We start from the raw sequence: 13,622 nt of genomic DNA on the forward strand, positions 1-13,622 counted from the left end.
AAAAGAAAAAAACTAAAAAATTAAATAAATTAAAAAAAGAAAAAACCTAAAAAGAAAAAACAAAAAAAAATAAAAAAAATAAAAAAAGGTAAAAAACTAAAAAGAAAAAAATTAAAAAAGCTAAAAAACTAAAAAAAAAACTGGGAATTGCACAAGTATTTCAATATATTTTGACAATAGATTAAAGTAATTCGAAAACCTTAAAACAGATACCCAAAATTTTGAGGTTTATTATAAATTGTTGGAGCTTTAGCATGCTTGGCACGTAAAGATTTTTCCAAGTGTGAATGTTAGAATTAACACTGACACATTGAAGAAAACAAATCAATAAAAAGAAGAAAAAAAAAAGAAAAACTAAAAACGAAAAAAACTAAGAAAAGAAAAAACTAAAAAAGAAAAAAAAAACTAAAAAGGAAACTGTATCTATATATACATATATATGTATATATATATATATATATATATATCTTCTATCTATCTATATAATAATAATAATAATAATAATTTATTACAAACCCGCTTATAAAAAAGAAGCATGAAGAAGCGGAGCAAAACAAAAGAAAAGAGAAATTAAAGACGAAAACAAATCAACCGAACATAATAATCACTAAATACAAACAAATCACACTTCAACTATCAAGCAAAAAAGTCGCTGGGAAATCAAATAATAGTGCCCTGTGTTTCACGAGAGCTTGTTTTTCAAAATTCGGCATGAACTCAACAGGATCAGGTATATGATACTTTTCTAGCAGACCAGTGTTACGGAGGTAAAGTGGCAGACCAAGCAGAAACTTTAAATATTTGCAAAAGCCTGAACGGATTCGCAACATATCCGAATTCGATAGCCAATGCCAAACGGGTGAGATGTAGTGAGCAAAGGGAAGAGCGACGGCACGATACAACCTAGCAAGAATATGCTTATTAAATTTAAACTTCAGAGCTGCAAGTTTAGCATACCCAGACCGAAAACCCGACAGAACCTGGTCAACAAAAAGAGCACGCGAGCTTCTGAGGTCGCTTCCATATGTGATACCTAGGTACTTCAACTTGCGGCTTGGAAGTACTACTTGTACTTCCAAGTAGTATATAAAATATAAAAATAAGTTGTCTGTCTGTGGATGTGTGGATGGATGTGTCAGGTGACGTCACCTGAAAAAACTGGATCAGGTGACGTCAAAACTGAAAAAACTAAAAAAAGGCAAAAACTACAAAAAAAACTAAAAACTAATAAAAAAAATAAAAAAGCTAAAAAACTAAAAAAACTAAAAAAAGGCAAAAACTACAAAAAAACTAAAAACTAATAAAAAAGCTAAAAAACTAAAAAAACTAAAAAAAGGCAAAAACTACAAAAAAAACTAAAAACTAATAAAAAAAATAAAAAAGCTAAAAAACTAAAAAAACTAAAAAAACTAAAAAAAGGTAAAAAACTAAAAAAACTAAAAACTAAAAAAACTAAAAAAAAGGAAAAAACTGAAAAATAAGCTAAAATAAAGGTAAAAACCAATAAAAAACTAAAAAAAACTGAAAAAACTAAAAAAAGGCAAAAACTACAAAAAAAACTAAAACTAATAAAAAAAGTAAAAAACTAAAAAAACTAAAAAAACTAAAAAAAGGTAAAAAACTAAAAACAATAAAAAATAAAAAAAAACTAAAAAAAAGGAAAAAACTGAAAAATAAGCTAAAATAAATGACGACACTCAAAGAGAAAGCGACCAGGACAAAAGGAATGTTCGATTAGCAATCAACAAAGCACCGGGACACAGGGAGTATAAATGACGACCAGGACATAAGTAAAAAAAAAATTAACAAAACTAAAAAGAAGGTAAAAACTACAAAAAAACTAAAAAGAAAAAAAAAAACTAAAAACTAATAAAAAAACTAAAAAATCTAAAAATCTAAATAAACTAAAAAAGAAAAAAAAAGGAAAAAAATAAAGGAGAAAAACAAAACTAAAAAACGAATGTATATACAGACCGGTACACCGGGATACAAATGACGACCGGGACGCAGGGAATATAAATGACGACCGGGACACAGGGACACAACTACAACGGGGACACCGGGGGAAACAGGGGGATATAAATGACAACCGGGACAAAAAAACTAAAAAGAAAAACAAAACTAAAAAACGAATGTATATACAGACCGGGACACCGGGATACAAATGACGACCGGGACACAGGGAATATAAATGACGACCGGGACACAGGGACACAACTACAACGGGGACACCGGGGGAAACAGGGGGATGTAAATGACGACCGGGACACCGGGACAGGGAATGGTCGATTAGCAATCACCATCAACAAAGCTCAAGGGCAATCATTAGAATCATGAGGTATAGATCTGAATACAGATTGTTTTCCCATGGACCATTATATGTTGCATGTTCAAGAGTCGGTAAACCTGACAATCTATTTATATGCAAAGACAATGGGACAGCAAAGAATGTTGTATATTCGCAAGTTTTACGTAGTTAAAACCATATATATATATATATATATATATATATATATATATATATATATATATATATATATATATATATATATATATATATATATATATATATCTATCTATATTCACAGGTGGGACATAGGGACACAACTACAATGGCGCGTAACTATTATGGCGCGTAACGACTTACGCGCGCGGGGGGGCTTGGGGGGGGGCGCGAAGCGCCCCCACCAACTAGGTGTTGGGGTGGCGCGAAGCGCCACCCCAACAGCTAGTATATATATATATATATATATATATATATATATATATATATATATATATATATATATATATATATATATATATATATATATATAAATAAGTTGTATATATGCATGTTTGTTTGTTTGTGGGTTTGTATTTGACGCCATTATAAGTATATAAGGCTTTGTATATGACGTCATTATAAGATGACATTACAGACCGGGACACCGGGACACAAATGACGACCGGGACACAGGGAATATAAATGACAACCGGGGCGCTCAAAGAGAAATTACAGACCGGGACACAAATGACGACCGGAACAGACGGAATATAAATGACGACCGGGACACTCGAAGAGAAATTACAGACTGGGATACCGGGACACAAATGACGACCGGGACACAGGGAATATAAATGTCGACCAAGACACAGGGACACAACTACAACGGGGACGCCGGGGGCACAGGGGGATATATAAATGACGACGGGGACACAGGGAATGTTCGATTAGCAATCACCATCAACAAAGCTCAAGGGCAATCGTTAGAAAAATGCGGTATAGATCTGAATACGGATTGTTTTCCCATGGACAATTATTACGTTGTATGTTCAAGAGTTGGTAAACCTAACAATCTATTTATATGGACAGACAATGGGACAGCAAAGAATGTTGTACATTCGCAAGTTTTACGTAGTTAAATATATATATATATATATATATATATATATATATATATATATATATATATATATATATATATATATATATATATATATATATATATATATATTATATATATATATATATATATATATATATATATATATATATATATATATATATATATATATATATATATATATATAAAAATAAGTTGTCTGTGGATGGATGGATGGATGGATGTGTGGATGGATGTGTCAGGTGACGTCACCTGAAAAAACTGGATTAGGTGACGTCAAAACTGAAAAAACTAAAAAAAGGCAAAAACTACAAAAAAAACTAAAAACTAATAAAAAAAATAAAAAAGCTAAAAAACTAAAAAAACTATAAAGGTAAAAACCAATAAAAAACTAAAAAAAAAACTGAAAAAACTAAAAAGAGGCAAAAACTACAAAAAAAAACTAAAAACTAATAAAAAAAGTAAAAAAGCTAAAAAACTAAAAAAACTAAAAAAACTAAAAAAACTAAAAAAAATAAAAAATAAAAAAAAACTAAAAAAAAGGAAAAAACTGAAAAATAAGCTAAAATAAAGGTAAAAACCAATAAAAAACTAAAAAAAAAAAGGAAAAAACTAATAAATGACGACACTCAAAGAGAAAAAAAAGGCAAAAACTACAAAAAAAACTAAAAACTAATAAAAAAATATCTATATATATAAAAATAAGTTGTCTGTGGATGGATGGATGGATGTGTCAGGTGACGTCACCTGAAAAAACTGGATCAGGTGACGTCAAAACTGAAAAAACTAAAAAAAGGCAAAAACTACAAAAAAAACTAAAAACTAATAAAAAAAATAAAAAAGCTAAAAAACTAAAAAAACTATAAAGGTAAAAACCAATAAAAAACTAAAAAAAAAACTGAAAAAACTAAAAAAAGGCAAAAACTACAAAAAAAACTAAAAACTAATAAAAAAAGTAAAAAAGCTAAAAAACTAAAAAAACTAAAAAAAGGTAAAAAACTAAAAAAAATAAAAAATAAAAAAAACTAAAAAAAAGGAAAAAACTGAAAAATAAGCTAAAATAAAGGTAAAAACCAATAAAAAACTAAAAAAAAAAGGAAAAAACTAATAAATGACGACACTCAAAGAGAAAAAAAAGGCAAAAACTACAAAAAAAACTAAAAACTAATAAGAAAAATAAAAAAGCTAAAAAACTAAAAAAACTAAAAAAAGGCAAAAACTACAAAAAAAACTAAAAACTAATAAAAAAGCTAAAAAACTAAAAAAACTAAAAAAAAGGCAAAAACTACAAAAAAACTAAAAACTAATAAAAAAAATAAAAAAGCTAAAAAACTAAAAAAAACTAAAAAAACTAAAAAAAGGTAAAAAACTAAAAAAACTAAAAACTAAAAAAAACTAAAAAAGGTAAAAACTAAAAGAACTAAAAAAGAAAAAAATAAATGACGACACTCAAAGAGAAAGCGACCAGGACAAAAGGAATGTTCGATTAGCAATCAACAAAGCACCGGGACACAGGGAGTATAAATGACGACCCGGGGGAAACAGGGGGATATAAATGACGACCGGGACAAAAAAACTAAAAAGAAAAAAAAACTAAAAACTAATAAAAAAACTAAAAAATCTAAAAATCTAAATAAGCTAAAAAAGAAAAAAAAAGGAAAAAAATAAAGGAGAAAAACAAAACTAAAAAACGAATGTATATACAGACCGGGACACCGGGATACAAATGACGACCGGGACCCGGGACACAGGGAATATAAATGACGACCGGGACACAGGGACACAACTCCGGTACACCGGGATACAAATGACGACCGGGACACAGGGAATATAAATGACGACCGGGACACAGGGACACAACTACAACGGGGACACCGGGGGAAACAGGGGGATATAAATGACGACCGGGACAAAAAAACTAAAAAGAAAAAAAAACTAAAAACTAATAAAAAAACTAAAAAATCTAAAAATCTAAATAAGCTAAAAAAGAAAAAAAAAGGAAAAAAATAAAGGAGAAAAACAAAACTAAAAAACGAATGTATATACAGACCGGGACACCGGGATACAAATGACGACCGGGACCCGGGACACAGGGAATATAAATGACGACCGGGACACAGGGACACAACTACAACGGGGACACCGGGGGAAACAGGGGGATGTAAATGACGACCGGGACACCGGGACAGGGAATGGTCGATTAGCAATCACCATCAACAAAGCTCAAGGGCAATCATTAGAATCATGAGGTATAGATCTGAATACAGATTGTTTTCCCATGGACCATTATATGTTGCATATTCAAGAGTCGGTAAACCTGACAATCTATTTATATGCAAAGACAATGGGACAGCAAAGAATGTTGTATATTCGCAAGTTTTACGTAGTTAAAACCATATATATATATCTATCTATATTCACAGGTGGGACATAGGGACACAACTACAATGGCGCGTAACTATTATGGCGCGTAACGACTTACGCGCGCGGGGGGGCTTGGGGGGGGCGCGAAGCGCCCCCACCAACTAGGTGTTGGGGTGGCGCGAAGCGCCACCCCAACAGCTAGTATATATATATATATATATATATATATATATATATATATACTAGCTGTTGGGGTGGCGCTTGGCGCCACCCCAACACCTAGTTGGTGGGGGCGCTTCGCGCCCCCCCCAAGCCCCCCCGCGCGCGTAAGTCGTTACTCGCCATAATAGTTACGCGCCATTGTAGTTGTGTCCCTATGTCCCACCTGTGAATATAGATAGATAGATATATATATATATATCTATCTATATAAAAATAAGTTGTCTGTCTGTCTGTGGATGTGTGGATGGATGTGTCAGGTGACGTCACCTGAAAAAACTGGATTAGGTGACGTCAAAACTGAAAAAACTAAAAAAAGGCAAAAACTACAAAAAAAACTAAAAACTAATAAAAAAAATAAAAAAGCTAAAAAACTAAAAAAACTATAAAGGTAAAAACCAATAAAAAACTAAAAAACTGAAAAAACTAAAAAAAGGCAAAAACTACAAAAAAAAACTAAAAACTAATAAAAAAAGTAAAAAAGCTAAAAAACTAAAAAAACTAAAAAAACTAAAAAAAGGTAAAAAACTAAAAAAAATAAAAAATAAAAAAAAACTAAAAAAAAGGAAAAAACTGAAAAATAAGCTAAAATAAAGGTAAAAACCAATAAAAAACTAAAAAGAAAAAAAGGAAAAAACTAATAAATGACGACACTCAAAGAGAAAGCGACCAGGACAAAAGGAATGTTCGATTAGCAATCAACAAAGCACCGGGACACAGGGAGTATAAATGACGACCAGGACATAAGTAAAAAAAAAAAACTATCTATATATATAAAAATAAGTTGTCAAACTAAAAAAAGGCAAAAACTACAAAAAAAACTAAAAACTAATAAAAAAGCTAAAAAACTAAAAAAACTAAAAAAAAGGCAAAAACTACAAAAAAAACTAAAAACTAATAAAAAAAATAAAAAAGCTAAAAAACTAAAAAAACTAAAAAAACTAAAAAAAGGTAAAAAACTAAAAAAACTAAAAACTAAAAAAAAATAAAAAAAAGGAAAAAACTGAAAAATAAGCTAAAATAAAGGTAAAAACCAATAAAAAACTAAAAAAAAACTGAAAAAACTAAAAAAAGGCAAAAACTACAAAAAAACTAAAAACTAATAAAAAAAGGAAAAAACTGAAAAATAAGCTAACATAAAGGTAAAAACCAATAAAAAACTAAAAAGAAAAAAGGAAAAAACTAAAAAAAATTTTCATCTAAAAAACTAAAAAAAACTAAAAAAGGTAAAAACTAAAAGAACTAAAAAAGAAAAAAATAAATGACGACACTCAAAGAGAAAGCGACCAGGACAAAAGGAATGTTCGATTAGCAATCAACAAAGCACCGGGACATAGGGAGTATAAATGACGACCAGGACATAAGTAAAAAAAAAAATTAACAAAACTAAAAAGAAGGTAAAAACTACAAAAAAACTAAAAAGAAAAAAAAACTAAAAACTAATAAAAAAACTAAAAAATCTAAAAATCTAAATAAACTAAAAAAGAAAAAAAAAGGAAAAAAATAAAGGAGAAAAACAAAACTAAAAAACGAATGTATATACAGACCGGTACACCGGGATACAAATGACGACCGGGACAGAGGGAATATAAATGACGACCGGGACACAGGGACACAACTACAACGGGGACACCGGGGGAAACAGGGGGATATAAATGACGACCGGGACAAAAAAACTAAAAAGAAAAAAAAACTAAAAACTAATAAAAAAACTAAAAAATCTAAAAATCTAAATAAGCTAAAAAAGAAAAAAAAAGGAAAAAAATAAAGGAGAAAAACAAAACTAAAAAACGAATGTATATACAGACCGGGACACCGGGATACAAATGACGACCGGGACACAGGGAATATAAATGACGACCGGGACACAGGGACACAACTACAACGGGGACACCGGAGGAAACAGGGGGATGTAAATGACGACCGGGACACCGGGACAGGGAATGGTCGATTAGCAATCACCATCAACAAAGCTCAAGGGCAATCATTAGAATCATGAGGTATAGATCTGAATACAGATTGTTTTCCCATGGACCATTATATGTTGCATGTTCAAGAGTCGGTAAACCTGACAATCTATTTATATGCAAAGACAATGGGACAGCAAAGAATGTTGTATATTCGCAAGTTTTACGTAGTTAAAACCATATATATATATATCTATCTATATTCACAGGTGGGACATAGGGACACAACTACAATGGCGCGTAACTATTATGGCGCGTAACGACTTACGCGCGCGGGGGGGCTTGGGGGGGGGCGCGAAGCGCCCCCACCAACTAGGTGTTGGGGTGGCGCGAAGCGCCACCCCAACAGCTAGTATATATATATATATATATATATATATATATATATATATATATATATATATATATATTCACAGGTGGGGCACAGGGACACAACTACAATGGCACGTAACTAATATGGCACGTAACGACTTACGCACGTGGGGAGCTTGGGGGGGCGCGAAGCGCCCCCACCAACTAGGTGTTTGGGTGGCGCGAAGCGCCACCCCAACAGCTAGTATATATATAAAAATAATTTGTCTGTGGGTCTGTCGAGTGACGTCATGTCATCATGTCGTCATGAAGTTAATTGTCGTCCTGTTTGTTATGACGATGACGTCATTAAAGATATTTAAGAAAATCGTTCAAAGACAAATTTTTAATTGTAAGAAGATCGCGGACGGAAAAATGTTTAATTGTAAAATGACTGAAGAACCTACAATGGCGACAGCCGAGGAAGCTGCTCAAAAGACAAATTTTTAATTGTAAGAAGATCGTGGACGGAAAAATGTTTAATTGTAAAATAACTGAAGAACCTACAATGGCAACAGCCGAGGAAGCTACTCAAAGATTCTATGCCAAAAAACTTGCGGCTGATAGAGAAAGTAAGAAAAGAAAGCGTGCCGAGGAAAAAATAAAAAAAGGAAAAAACTGAAAAATGAAGGAGAAAAACAAAATTAAAAAAAAATAAAAAGAAAAAAACTAAAAAGAAAAAAGAAAAAAAAACTAAAAAAACTAAAAAAAGGTAAAAACAAAAAAAAAACTAAAAAGAAAAAAAGGGGAAAAACACAAAAATTTATTTCATCATATACCAATTCAAAAACGAATGTATATACAGACCAGGACACCGGGACACAAATGACGACCGGGACACAGGGAATATAAATGACGACCGGAACACAGGGACACAACTACAACGGGGACGCCGGGGGGCACAGGGGGATATATAAATGACGACGGGGACACAGGGAATGTTCGATTAGCAATCACCATCAACAAAGCTCAAGGGCAATCATTAGAATCATGAGGTATAACTAAAAACACTAAAAAAAGGTAAAAACTAAAAACTAAAAAAAGACCAATTCAAAAACGAATATATATACAGACCCGGACACCGGGACACAAATGACGACCGGAACACCGGGACACAGGGAAAATATAAATGACGACCGGGACACTCGAAGAGAAACTACAGACTGGGACACCGGGACACAAATGACGACCGGGACACAGGGAATATAAATGACGACCGGGACACAGGGACACAACTACAACGGGGACGCCGGGGGGCACAGGTGGATATATAAATGACGACGGCGACACAGGGAATATTTGATTAGCAATCAGCATCAACAAAGCTCAAGGGCAATCATTAGAATCATGAGGTATAGATCTGAATACGGATTGTTTTTCCCATGGACAATTATACGTTTCGTGTTCAAGAGTCAGTAAACCTGACAATCTATTTATATGCACAGACAATGGGACAGCGAAGAATGTTGTACATTCGCAAGTTTTGCATAGTTAAAAACATATATATATATATATATATATATATATATATATATATATATATATATATATATATATATATATATATATATATATATATACCATCTATATTCACAGGTGGGACACAGGGACACAACTACAATGGCGCGTAACTAATATGGCGCGTAACGACTTACGCGCGGGGGGGGGGGGGGCTTGGGGGGGGGCTGCGAAGCGCCCCCACCAACTAGGTGTTGGTGGGGGCCCACCACCCAACAGATAGTATATATATATATATATATATATATATATATATATATATATATTGTTCAGTTTCTGACGCAGTTTGGAGAAGTGAAGATTTCAGCTTTTGACCAAAGTTGGAACTAACTAACTCTGATCAAATCATAAACAGGCTTAATATTGTGTTAGAAAAAACAAATTTGCTAAATCAGAAAACTCTCTTAAAATATTGCATGAAGGAATCAGTGATCCCTGAGCCTTTTAGAATCAATACCCATTTTGACACAGAAAATGAATCAAAATTAAAAAAAAACAAATTAAGCCTCATGGCTTTAAATCACGTGACTTCCGAGCACTAACAAGGATGTTATAAGTTATCCAAAGACTTAAATTTTATCGAAAACTTTTCGAGAAATAACCTTCTATCTGACATTCTTCTTAGAATTAAGGGAATGACCGTTAGATCTTTTCACCATGATTTTCATTTGACAAAGGTTCGTTTGGCTGAAAATTTCGATAGACTTTTGTTTGAGAAGTTCCAAATAGAAGAAGTTCGGATATATTTTATCCTCGTTTTTGTCTAGGTCCTGCCACTAACAATCTTTCGTCTAAACCTCTTAGTCAACAAGAGGCAGTTTTGTTGAAGAGTTCTAAATTCTGTTTTCCAGCACCAATTTCTTATTCAAAAATAATTTTATAAGATAGAGTCAGGAATTCAGACTGTATTGATGAAGATGAGGCTCCTCAGGAGCATACAGCCGAGATTGTAAGGAATAACAGTAAATAACAAAACAGTAAAGCGGGACGTTGAGGAAGGAACAGCCCCTTTGATACACGGAGTAATTTCTGTTCGCTTTAAGTTTTAATGTCGCTCCTTACTTTCAGTTTAAAAAAACTTGTTTTTTATTTATTTCTGAACGTTTTTGAATTAATGCATGTTTGATTTTGGCTCTCCGCAAATGAATAATCAAAATGAAATTTGCGTATTAATTTTTTTTTGCTAAATGACTTTCTCTTAATTTTGATCAGACAATTATGAAAAAGAGGATGAGAGAGGAGGCATAGTTGCCCTCCAATTTTCGGTTACTTAAAAAGGCAACTAGAATTTTTAATTTTTAACGAACCTTTTTATTAGTAAAAAATATACGTAACTTACAAATTAATTTACGTAACGAACTTCTGTATTCGTATGTTTTTATTATGTATATGAGGGTGTTCGCCACCTCGTTAATACCTTTCTCTTTACAATAAAGCTTTTATTTTGTCCCAATTCTTTACGATTGACCCCTGAATCACAAAGGCTGTAGAATAAATAGTTGAAATTACTAAAAATACTTTAGCGTAAAGAGCGACTATGAAGGGCCATATTATCATCGAAACCAGTTTTTGAGTCTTTGAAGTATATTGAACAAATAGCTATCTCAAACTCTAGATTGGACGACTTTAGGGGAGAGGGCTAGCTGTCCTTTTGTTTTTGGTTTCTTAAAAAGGCAATAAAAAATTCAATTTCCATCTGAATGTTCTATTCACCTCCTATCTCTGACGAAAAAAGGAAATACATCAGTGCTACCCATGCAAAAAGGTGAATTTCCTTCGTGTTCAAGTTGGAGGACTTTAGTGCAAGGTTTTATGCAATTTTTTGCAATTTATTTTTATGCAAGGTTTTTGACCAAGCTGATTCCAATGGTGCACTCTTTATTTTGTTCTGATATCATTTTTTTGAGGGTTTTCTTGCGTTTTTTCGAAATCACCATAATTTTTTTGTCGTAATAAACTTTTTCTTTTAAGAGTCAACAAAATAAACTGATGCGTTTCGTGGTTCGATTTCAAATTGCAATTTTTCTCGTCAGGCAGGTTTTTTTTCAAAAAGTGCTTCCAACTTTTGTTTACTATGGGCTGTGGTTCGAACTTCTCTAGGTTGCAGCTACTGCTAAGCCATGATACCAGACAAATATATTAAACTCATTAATCTCATGTATGAGAATTAAATAAAAACAAGTTTTTTCAACTGAAAGTAAGGAGTGACATTAAAACTTAAAACGAACAGAAATTTATCCGTATATGGAAGGGGCTGTTCCCTCCTAAACGCCCCGCTCTTTACGTTAAAGTTTAACCCTTTCTCACAACTCTACTTTTTAAAATAATAAAGAAAACTTTAGCGTAAAGAGTGGGGCGTAAAGGGCTAGAAGTTTAGAAGGTCGATGCCCAAGGCCGAGATCGAGTTCGTTGATTTTCAGTTGATTTTAGTAGTTGTAAGCACCAAGACATGGTGAATTGTAGAAACAGTCAAGACAGATGGTCCGGGTGAGAAGGAAATCTGGCATAAACCCTTTTTTGGATTGTATAAAAATGATGCCATTTCACTTGTTGATATGTAAGTCTGTCATCTATCCGTCCATACATTATTCCTTAAAGCAGAACTAAGGTAAATCGTCATAGAACTAAGGGATGAAGGATGGGATTAATTTTTGGTCGACGCATGACGGACAATATCCACTGAATTTGAATGCGAAACGGGGGACTCAATTTGCTTCGACTCACAGCACCCGATAAACCCATATTATACATATTAGATCCAAAAAATGGCAAAGCAATCATGTTAAAATATATGTATGGGGTTGCTAGAAAATTCAATTGAAATCGAAACAGGCATACCATATGACGAGTAGCCCCCAAAAAGTTTGGTAGGAAATCCAGTATTCCAATAACAAGAAGTAGTACCTCCTAGGCTAATTAATGGCTTAGAAATAGTCTGTCTAGGGGAAAAACAAAGAGATCTTTATTTCAGTAACAACATACAATAGCTCCTATGGTCGTTTTAGGGGGTCCAAGTACACGCCAACAAAGAGATATATAGAAAACTCTACGTGGGGGCATAGAAACAAGAAAATGGTGTCGTATTTAGTTAGAAACAAGAAAATTGTGCTAGTGCCCCTTAAAACAAGGTATTGGTACACCTTGTGGCGAGTTACCCCCTGAAAAGCTGATAGTATATGTGCGCCATGCGGGGACATCTAGAGACTCCGTGAAAACGTGTCGAGAATGACCAAAGGCTTTCTATTATTAGTTCAGTATTGAACAAATCAGAAACTATATCAAGCTGATCGGGAAAGACCAAAGGCTTTTTACTACTAATAAAGACGGTATTAAATGGGGAAATCTCACGTAACAATGTTCTTCTTTTAGGACGATTACATTACCGCTGTTTTTGTGCCAATTGTATGATTTAATAATTACTTATGAGATATTTGATAAGTGTTATATACCAGACGAACAGCTCGGCTTTACGAAAGAGTAGGTCCCAACCATGCTCACCATTTAGTGGCTAATTTACTTCTATATGCTCATGAAAATAAGGTGTACTCTGACCGCTTATAAGCGTGGATTTTACACTTCCGTCATCAAAGTGACACCTGCTACGTATAAAAAGCAAAATGCATTAATAAAGTAAATATAAGCAAAGCAAAATAATAAATATAAGCAAAGCAATATAAGCAAAGCAAAGCAAAAAAAAAGCAAAATAAAGCAAAAAGCATTAAGATCGCTGTTCCGCCTTGTACGGTGTAACTTACTGCTTCAATTCCAGTAAAAATAGGTATTATGCATGGTGCCGTTACTTCTTCGCCTCTATTTA

This window comes from Artemia franciscana, chromosome 6 (assembly GCF_032884065.1).
Source record: "Artemia franciscana chromosome 6, ASM3288406v1, whole genome shotgun sequence".
NCBI lineage: Eukaryota > Metazoa > Arthropoda > Branchiopoda > Anostraca > Artemiidae > Artemia > Artemia franciscana.